At 42.0% G+C, this 9,497-nt stretch overlaps 1 pseudogene across 1 annotated transcript; it reads left to right on the top strand.

Annotated features, from left to right (window-relative positions):
* Positions 1-1,242: 1,242 nt before the first annotated feature.
* LOC308536050 (tubulin alpha-1C chain-like) lies at positions 1,243-2,568 on the top strand (annotated as a pseudogene). The gene has a single exon. The product of its transcript is annotated as a tubulin alpha-1C chain-like (transcript).
* The last annotated feature ends 6,929 nt before the right edge of the window (positions 2,569-9,497 follow it).

The raw sequence follows: 9,497 nt of genomic DNA on the forward strand, positions 1-9,497 counted from the left end.
TGCTCCAATCAAACAAGACCATTTAATAATCCCTATGTAGCTCATTGACTTTTCTTCTACCTGAAATACTTTTCCTCCTCTCCAAATCTTCAATAAGAGCTTAGTGAAGATGCTAATCTCATTCATACAGATCTTCAGACAGTCCCAGATCAAATGTTTCCTTTTCCTCTTTGCTCTCCTCTTAATTCAGTCTTTAGGAACCTTCAATAAGCATAATGCTACCTAGCCTTGTTTGTTCACTTGCCTTAGCTTCTCTTCTCCCCCTGACAAGTATAAGAGACAGTAATCTTGGTTAAACATGGGTTGGGGAATTTACTTTTTCTCCACTGCAGTATCCAGATAGTATTTTCCTTTTTGCATTGTTATTTATTAATTAAATTGTACTAGATGCAACCAGAAGCATGGATATAAGGGGCAGATTGACTGGTGCTCCAGGGGTGGGATATCTGGATAAAGAAGGTGAAGGAATTAGCTAAAGAACATATACTCATATTCCATGGATATAGACAATAGTTTGGTGAAGACCAAAGGAGGTGGAGGAGGTAGGCAAAGGGCAGATGCAATTATGTCAACATTAAACATTAAATAAATAAATAAATAATACTAGATAGAAATATAATACTAAGTCATATTTGAGCTTCCTGACAGCCAGAGGGAAAAAGTATAAGTAATTTAGTTCCATAAAGCATGGAAAAGTCATTTGAAAATACTATATATTTTATTCTGATTTCTAGGATTAACTTATCTCATAGATCATTATAATGTTTTTACATGATAATTGGACAATAAGTGAAAATATAATTCTTAAAATACTTTAAAATCTTTGTTAAAATTGGATATACACAAGAAGAAGAAAAAAGAATCTAGATGTAGATCTTACATCCCTCATAAAATTAACTTAAATTACAGAACAAAATATAAAATGCAAAACTATAAAACTTCTCAAAGATAATATAGGAGAAAATCTAGATGATACTGGGTTTGGTGATGACTTTTTAGCTACAACACCAAAGTCATGATTCATGCAAGGAATGTTGATAAACTGGACTTCATTAACAAAACACAATGTCAAGGGAATTAGAAGCCACACACTTGGAAAAAATATTTACAAAAGACCCATTTGCCATTTAAAAGATATAAAGAAGACTTCTACCCTGGTTTCCTGGGCAGTCTGTCAGTGGGAGGTCCTTGTTCCCGTTCCCTCGCATTTTTCAGCCCCACGGAGCCCTACACGTATCAGTTATGCGTGAGTGCATCTCCATCCATGTTGGCCAGGCTGGTGTCCAGATCGGCAATGCCTGCTGGGAGCTCTACTGCCTGGAACATGGCATCCAGCAAGATGGCCAGATGCCAAGACCATTGGAGGGGGAGATGACTCCTTCAACACCTTCTTCAGTGAGACGGGTGCTGGCAAGCATGTGCCTAGGGCAGTGTTTGTAGACCTGGAACCCACAGTCACTGATGAAGTTCGCAATGGTACCTATTGCCAGCTCTTCCACCCTGAGTAGCTGATCACAGGCAAGGAAGATGCTGCCAATAACTATGTCTGTGGACACTACACTATTGGCAAGGAGATCATTGACCTGGTCCTGTACCAAATTCAGAAACTGGCTGACCAGCACAGGCCTTCCGGGCTTCTTGGTTTTCCACAGCTTTGGTGGGGGAACTGGTTCTGGGTTCACCTCCCTGCTGATGGAACATCTCTCCATTGATTATGGCAAGAAGTCCAAGCTGGAGTTCTCCATTTACCCAGCCCCCCAGGTCTCCACAGCTGCAGTTGAGCCCTATAACTCCATCCTCACCATCCACACCACCCTGGAGCACCCGATTGTGCCTTCATGGTTGACAGTGAGGCCATCTATGACATCTGTCGTAAAAACCTTGATATTGAGAGCCCAACCTACACTAACCTTAACCGCCTTATTAGCCAGATCGTGTCCTCCATCACTGTATCCCTCAGGTTTGATGGAGCCCTGAATGTTGATCTGACTGAATTCCAGACCAACCTGATGCCTTATCCCTGCATCCATTTCCCTCTGGCCACATATGCCCCTGTCATCACTGCTAAGAAAGCCTATCATGAGCAGAAATCAGCAATGCATGCTTTGAACCAGCCAATCAGTTGGTGAAATGTGGCCCTCACCATGGTAAATACATGGCTTGCTGCCTGTTGTACCGTGGTGACCTGGACCCCAAAGATGTCAATGCTGCCATTGCCACCATCGAGACCAAGCGCAGCATCCAGTTCATGGACTGGTACTCCACTAGCTTCAAAATTGGCATTAACTACCAGCCTCCCACTGTGGTCCCTGGTGGAGACCTGGCCAAAGTGCAGCGAGCTGTGTGCATGCTGAGCAACACTACAGCTATTGCTGAGGCCTGGGCTCGCCTGGACCACAAGTTTGACCTGATGTATGCCAAGTGTGCCTTTGTCCACTGGTACGTGGGTGAGGGCATGGAGGAAGGAGAGTTTTCTGAGGCCTGTGAGGCATGGCTGCACTTGAGAAGGATTATGAAGAGGTTGGAGCAGATAGTATTGAGGGAGAGGATGAGGGTGAGGAGTACTAACCAGTCAGCTGCGATGTTACACTCCAGTGTCTTGGGATGGTCTTATTTCTGTTGTTCTGTGAAGTCTATTGTATCCTAAACTTTGCAATAAAGTTGTTTTCATTTTAAATATATTTGTGCACTCGGGGGGAAGGTGGGTCCCTCAGCCCAGCCTGTGCCCTTTCGCAGTCTGGGACCCCTTGGGAGAAAACGACCTGCTGGCTTAGGCCTGCTCCCAGGTGGCAGAGGGCAGGCCCAATCCCTAGGTGCAGCCCCTGGTCGGGCTCAGAGCAGGGCCTATTGGGGTGTTGGGGCGCCACCCCCTGTCATGCACAGAGCAGGGCGCATTGGGAGGTTGTGATGCCACCCTCAGTCACGCTCAGGGTAGGGCTGATTGGGGGGTTGGGGCACCGTCCCCTGTCACACTCAAGGCAGGGTCGATGGGGAGCTTGCGGCGCCACCCCCTGTCACGCACAGAGCAGGGCCCATCAGAGGTTGGGGAGCTCCCTCCTGTCACTCAGAGAGTAGGGCCAATAGGGGAGTTGGGGCACCACCCCCTGTCACACACAGATCAGGGTGGATCAGGGGGTTGGGGCACTGCCTTTTATCACCCACAGAGCAGGGCTGATCAGGGGGTTGGGGCGCCACCACTGTCACACTCAGGGCAGGGCCGATGGGGAGGTTATGGCTCTACCCCATCACACACAGAGCAGGGCCCATGGGGTGGGGGGGTTGGGGCACCCCACCCTGTCACACACAGAGCAGGGACGATCAGGTGGTTGAGACATTGCAGCCTGTCCCACACAGACCGCAGGGCGATCAGGGGGTTGGGGAGCTCCCCCGTATCAGGCACAGAGCAGGGATGACCAGGAGGTTAGGGTGTCTTCCCCTGTCACGAACAGAGCATGGCGGATAGGGAGGTTGTGGCCCCACCCCCTGTCACACACAGAGCCGCAGGGCAATCAGGGGGTTTGGGTGCTGCCCCCTGTCATACTGATCCTGGTGCTGGGAGGCATATTACCCTTTTACTATATAGGGTAGAGGCCTAGTGCATGGGTGGGAGCTGGCTGGTTTGCCCTGAAGTGTGTCCTGGATCAGGGTGGGGGTCCCCTTGGGGTGCCTGGCCAGCCTGGGTGAGGGGATGATGGCTGTTTGTAGCTGGTCACACACCCTTCAGGTGGGGGTCCCCACTGGGGTGCCTGGCCAGTCTGGGTGAGGGGCTGAGGGCTGTTTTCAGGCTGGTGGGTGACTGAAGCTCCCAACCGCTCCTTTTTTTCTTTTTTCTTTTTTTATTATTCTGGGCCAGCTTTAGCTCTGAGGCTCCAGCTCTGAGGCCTCTGCTGCTAAAAGCAGGTATCTGGTTTGTTTGGGTTCTATAATCGAAACACTGTATCAACTCCAGCTCTGAGATCTGGGCGGGTTGAAAGCAGGTTTCTGGGGTTTTGTTTAGCTTCTATATTTGTAACAATGTTTCAAACTGCAAGCTCAGAGGCCGGCACGGCAGGCGGGGAACGTTGTTTTCCTCTGTCACTGAAGCAAGCAAGCCTCATGTTAGCTTCAAGCTGCCTGGCTGCCGTCCACCATCTTGGCTGGCAGTTAATTTGCATATCGCCCTGTTTAGCCAATGGGAAGGGTAGTGGACGTATGGCTAATTACCATGTTTCTCTTTTATTAGATAGGATTGCCCATACTTGGAAGCAGCCAAGATGTCCCCCAGTAGCTGAAAGGATAAATAAACTGTGGCACATCCATATAATAGTATATTATTCAGCACTAAAAAGAAATGATCTATTGAGCCATGTAAGGACATGGAGAAACCTTAAATGCATATTGCTATGTGCAAGAATCCATTCTGAAAAGGCTACATGCTGTACAATTCTAACTATATGACATTCTGGAAAAAGCAAAACTAAGGAGATGGTGAAAGCATTAGTGGTTGCTAGGGGTTGGGGGTGACCTGAGGGGGAATGAATAGGCAGAGCAGAGAGGATTTTTTGAGCAGTGAAAATATTCTATGTGATACCATAATGATGGATTTATGTCATTGTACATTTGTCCAAACCCATAGAATGTACAACACCTAGAGTAAACCCTTATGTAAACTATGGGCCTTGGGTGACTATACTTCATCAATGTAGGTCCAGCAATTGTAGAGATGTTGACAATGAATGAGGCTGTGCATGTGCTGGAGAAGAAGCATATGGGAAATCTCTGCACCTTCCCGTCAATGTTAGTATGAATCTGAAACAGGTCTTAAAAAGCACACACACACCCTGACTGGTTTTGCTCAGTGGATAGAGCATCAGCCTGTGGACTGAAGGGTCCCAGGTTCGATTCCTGTCAAGGGTATGTACCTTGGTTGCGGGCACATCCCCTGTAGGGGGTGTGCAGGAAGCAGCTGACCAATGTTTCTAATTCTCTATACTTCTCCCTTCCTCTCTGTAAAAAAATCAATAAAATATATTAAAAAAACAAACCAACAGTAATTCAGAGAAAATTAGTTTAAAAAACAAACACACACACACACTCACACACACACACACACACACTCACACACACACACACACTCACACACACACACACTGTTTTGGGAAGGCTACTACCAACAACAAAGAATCTTTGTAAAAATGAATTCCTCTTAAGTTACACATGTTCCAATTTTAACTTCAGGAAGATGAATGACATTGTTCAGCAATGTTATGTCCTGATTATTTTTCTTAACATAGGTCAGAGCTTGGAGAATATATAAGAGTAACTGGTTAGCTTGTCTCTTTAAATCATCCATTGCTCAAGTCACTTTTGACAAGCCCTGGTTATTTGCAGTCAATTTGTAGTGTAAGTTTCTGACAAGTGCCCAAAGCATAGATATCGATGCTGCTGATTAAAGAGCACTACAGTCATCTTACATACCAGATGTGCAGCTGGCAGAGTTTATAAAATCTTCTGGAATGTATGAAGCTCATTTTGCATTCTCACCCAGATAGAAAGCTATATAATTTTCAGAAAACATAATGGTAAGATGTAGAAGGGTAGGTATGTATCTGTGTGTGGGCAGGAAGGGAGGACTTGGGAAGGAAGCAGGAAAGGGAGAGTATATTGGGACCTTCAAGTCTGCACAAATATTTGTATTAAACACTCATTAGATATCTCAAAGTTTCATACTTCAAAGTATGTAAGAGAAAATTATGCTCTAAAATACTACTTTTTAAATATTTGAAAGAATACAAAGTAGAAATTTATTGCTTTGACCAGAAAAGTATCACAGATTGATTCTGAAGTAATAGAATAGCTACTGTTTTAAAAACCTCATTTATTAGTAATAGGCAAGCACATTTAATTGGCTTTGATACTTTAGCAAGAATAAAGACCTACCACTCATTGACTTTCTTCTCTTTTGTCCTTTTCAGCAATAAATGTTAGATCAAGTGTTTTAAAATTAGTGGAACTCCTGAACACACAAACAAAATTTCCTTTGCTTCCTCCTTCCTTTCTTTTTTCCTTAGTACCTACTACACTGGGCAAGATGCAGGGCAGATAATCCATTATACACAAAACCAGCTTATCATTGACCTCTTGTATAGTACTTAACTATTTTCATTATTAAAGTTTTGTCCTAGCCTACTAGCTTAACAAAAGAAAACATAGGAGATTTGGGTATTCTTTTCATGGCAACAAAATCAATAGGCATGGCTGGGCCCTCCCCCATCATAATCTCTTCCATTCCTAGACTTTCACTAAGTATTGCTGGCCTCATTAATGCTCTTTGTTATTCTAGTTTCTGAGCCTTCCCTCCTCCTATGACCCTCTCTCTTAGGCTAGCCTTCAAACTGCTGAGGGACTTGGCAGTCTTAAAGTGCAAACTCCTTTGGGAAGATTATTCTATTTATTGCTGTATTTAAACTAAATAAAATGGAAACAGCCTCATAGATACAGGAAACAACCTGGTAGTTACCAGAGGTGGGTAGAGTTGGGGGTAAGCAAGCAAAATTAGTAAAGGTGAATAAAATGTTGAAATTTCCAGTTATAAAATAAATAAGTCATGGGGATGTTCAGTATAAAAATATAGGCAACAATATTGTGATAATTTTGTATAATAACAGATGGTAACTAGACTTACTGTGGAGATAATTTTGTAATGCATATAAATAAAACATTATGATGTATACCTGCGACTAATAGGATATTGTATACAAATATATATATATATATATATATATATATATATATATATATATATAATCACAATTTTCCTAACTGTTGGGTTAACACACGAAGGCAGAATTCTGATTACACATCTCAACAGTTCACTACCACCCATCCTTCCCATAAAACATTCCAGGCTCCTAGCAAAGGCAGTCACTTTTTTCCCCCCTCTATCTCAGCCAGGCCTGAAATACATATATCATTGTTCCTGATTCTTGTTCTGAAACCCCAAAGCCATCCTATAAATGTGTGACCTGTGCCATTACCTCAGACATTTCTAGGACCTATTTTCTGCCACCTTCTATGCAAGGCCACCTATGCTTACTATTTGTAGAGTCAAATTATGTACATTTTCCCTGCTTAAGGCATCATAAAATTTTACATGATAACTAAACTCTCACACAAGCTTCAGAAGAAGAAGCTAGTGCCTCTCGATCAAGGACTTTATACCTAATGAGGTGGAAGTATTTGTGAATGCCTGAAATCATAACATGATTATCTTTAACAAGAAACTTGGTTTGTTTGGAAAAATGCTTTTAAAAAAGGTTCTTGAGGAAAAATTTTATTTGTAGTAATTACAAACTAATTCAAAACACTTTCCCATTGAGGAGTGGTGCTATTGAGTGCCTCATGGGGATAAGGATGAAAATTGGGGACCAGACCCAAGAGAGTAGGTATAGCACCAGCAAATTATATGCACTCCATGCAGGTGAACTGAGAAGTTGTATGGCCCTGGCAGAGATGAAAACCTCGCTTTGAAACACTTCAAATTCTGAAATCAGATTAAAGAGACTAGATTTCTAGAGTCAGACATGTGGCAGATAGAAAAGCCTATCGTCTGTGGAGAAAGAGAACATTCTTGGTTTGTAATTATTTTTTAAATATCATGCCCAGGCCTCAAAGTAAATTAACCAACCACAAAGGGATTGGACAACAAGTGCCAAAATGAAAAGAGGGGCTTAAGGCTTTTGCAGTTGTAAGACGAAGATTGTAAATATAAATTGCTGTGTTAAAGGAGATAAATAGGATTAGCGAGACTTTAAGGAGAGAATTGAAAGCTAAAGAGAATATATTTTAAAATAAAATTATAGAAATTTTAAAATGTAATAATTAAAATGGAGAATTCTGGAGATGGGCTTAGCAGTTGATTAGACCTATATGAAAAGGGAAATTAGTGAGCTGGAAAAGAAGCTAAAAGAAAATATCCAGAATGAATCTCAATAAGAAAACTATGGCAAATATAGATTTTAGAAGGAAAAAACAGAATCAAATGATTTAGGACAAAAGTGATAACAGTTCAGTGGAAAGTTTGGTCTTTGCAATAAATGGTACTAACCCCCACTATACATAAGACTCAATTCCAGAAAGACAGCAAAAGTAAATAGCTATGGTAAATAATAATCCATTTTAAAGGAAAATATAAGGTATATCTTATAAACTTGAGGCAGTCATAAATTTCTTAAACAGTAAATAATAAATCTCAGTATAAAGAAAAATCAATGGAAAAAATATCCTCAGGTGAGTATTAACAACAAACAAACAAACAAGGACAATAGTCAATGCAATCTTAAATAACAATGATGAAGAACTTGCTTTAACAGTTATTGAAACTGTTAAAAGACAAAATAAGGCACATTAAAGTTTTAAGAGTTAATTTAAGCAAAATTGATTTGAATTGGTCATCATCTAACCTAGGATAATAGAAAGGAGCTTTGAGGAGCTGTACAAAATGACAGGCATTTAATGGCAGAAGGGAGCAGGAACAAGGACGCTATATCAGGTAAAAACATGGGCTGGTTATTGCAAGGTCATTTTCTTTTAATGGGATGGCAGGGTTCTGTGGGGCAGGTCACCTAACTACTGCTGATCAGGCAATCTATTTCTGAGAGAGCCAAAACTGTGATTAAGTGAAGTCTTGGTTTAGTGTGGATTTTAGCACAAGCAACTCCATTTTGGGTCTGTTGTCTTGTTTAACACCACCCCCATGTTTGATAAGACTTTACACTCACTGAGATATGTTATAAAGTATTTAAGGCATACAGAGAACAAACTGATAATTGCCAGAGGAAAGGTGGGGTTGGGAGACTAGGTGAAATAGGTAAAGAGATTAAGAAGTACAAATTGGTAGTTACAAAATAGTCAGGAGATGTAAGCACAAGATAGATAACATAGTCAATAATAATAATGTAACAACCATGTATGGGGCTAGGTGAGTACAAGATTTATCAGGGGGATCACTTTGTAAAGTACATGATTGTCTAACCACTATGCTGTGTACCTGAAACAAATACACAATAAGATTGAATGTAAACTCTTAATAAAAAATAGCATTTAACTTTTAAAAATTAAGGCATACGTGCAACTTTCAGCTACTTCTCTGAACCTATCTCTGTGTGGCATTCACAGGTCACTAAGTTGAGGTTCACGTTTTTTGTTTTTGTTTTTTTTTAATATGTTTTATTGATTTTATACAGAGAGGAAAGGAGAGGGATAGAGAGTTAGAAACATCGATGAGAGAGAAACACCGATCAGCCGCCTCCTGCACACCCCGCATGGGGGATGTGCCCGCAACCAAGGTACATGCCCTTGACCGGAATCGAACCAGGGACCCTTAAGTCCGCAGGCCGATGCTCTATCCACTGAGCCAAAGCGGTTCTGGCAAGGTTCACGTTTTTTAAGTTGGTCCTTCTCTTTGCTGTTGTCCTAGGAAGATCATTTGCTTGGTCCTTAGCAGCTGCAAACATGAA

Source organism: Myotis nattereri (genome assembly GCF_964212035.1).
Source record: "Myotis nattereri genome assembly, chromosome: 2".
NCBI classification, from domain to species: domain Eukaryota; kingdom Metazoa; phylum Chordata; class Mammalia; order Chiroptera; family Vespertilionidae; genus Myotis; species Myotis nattereri.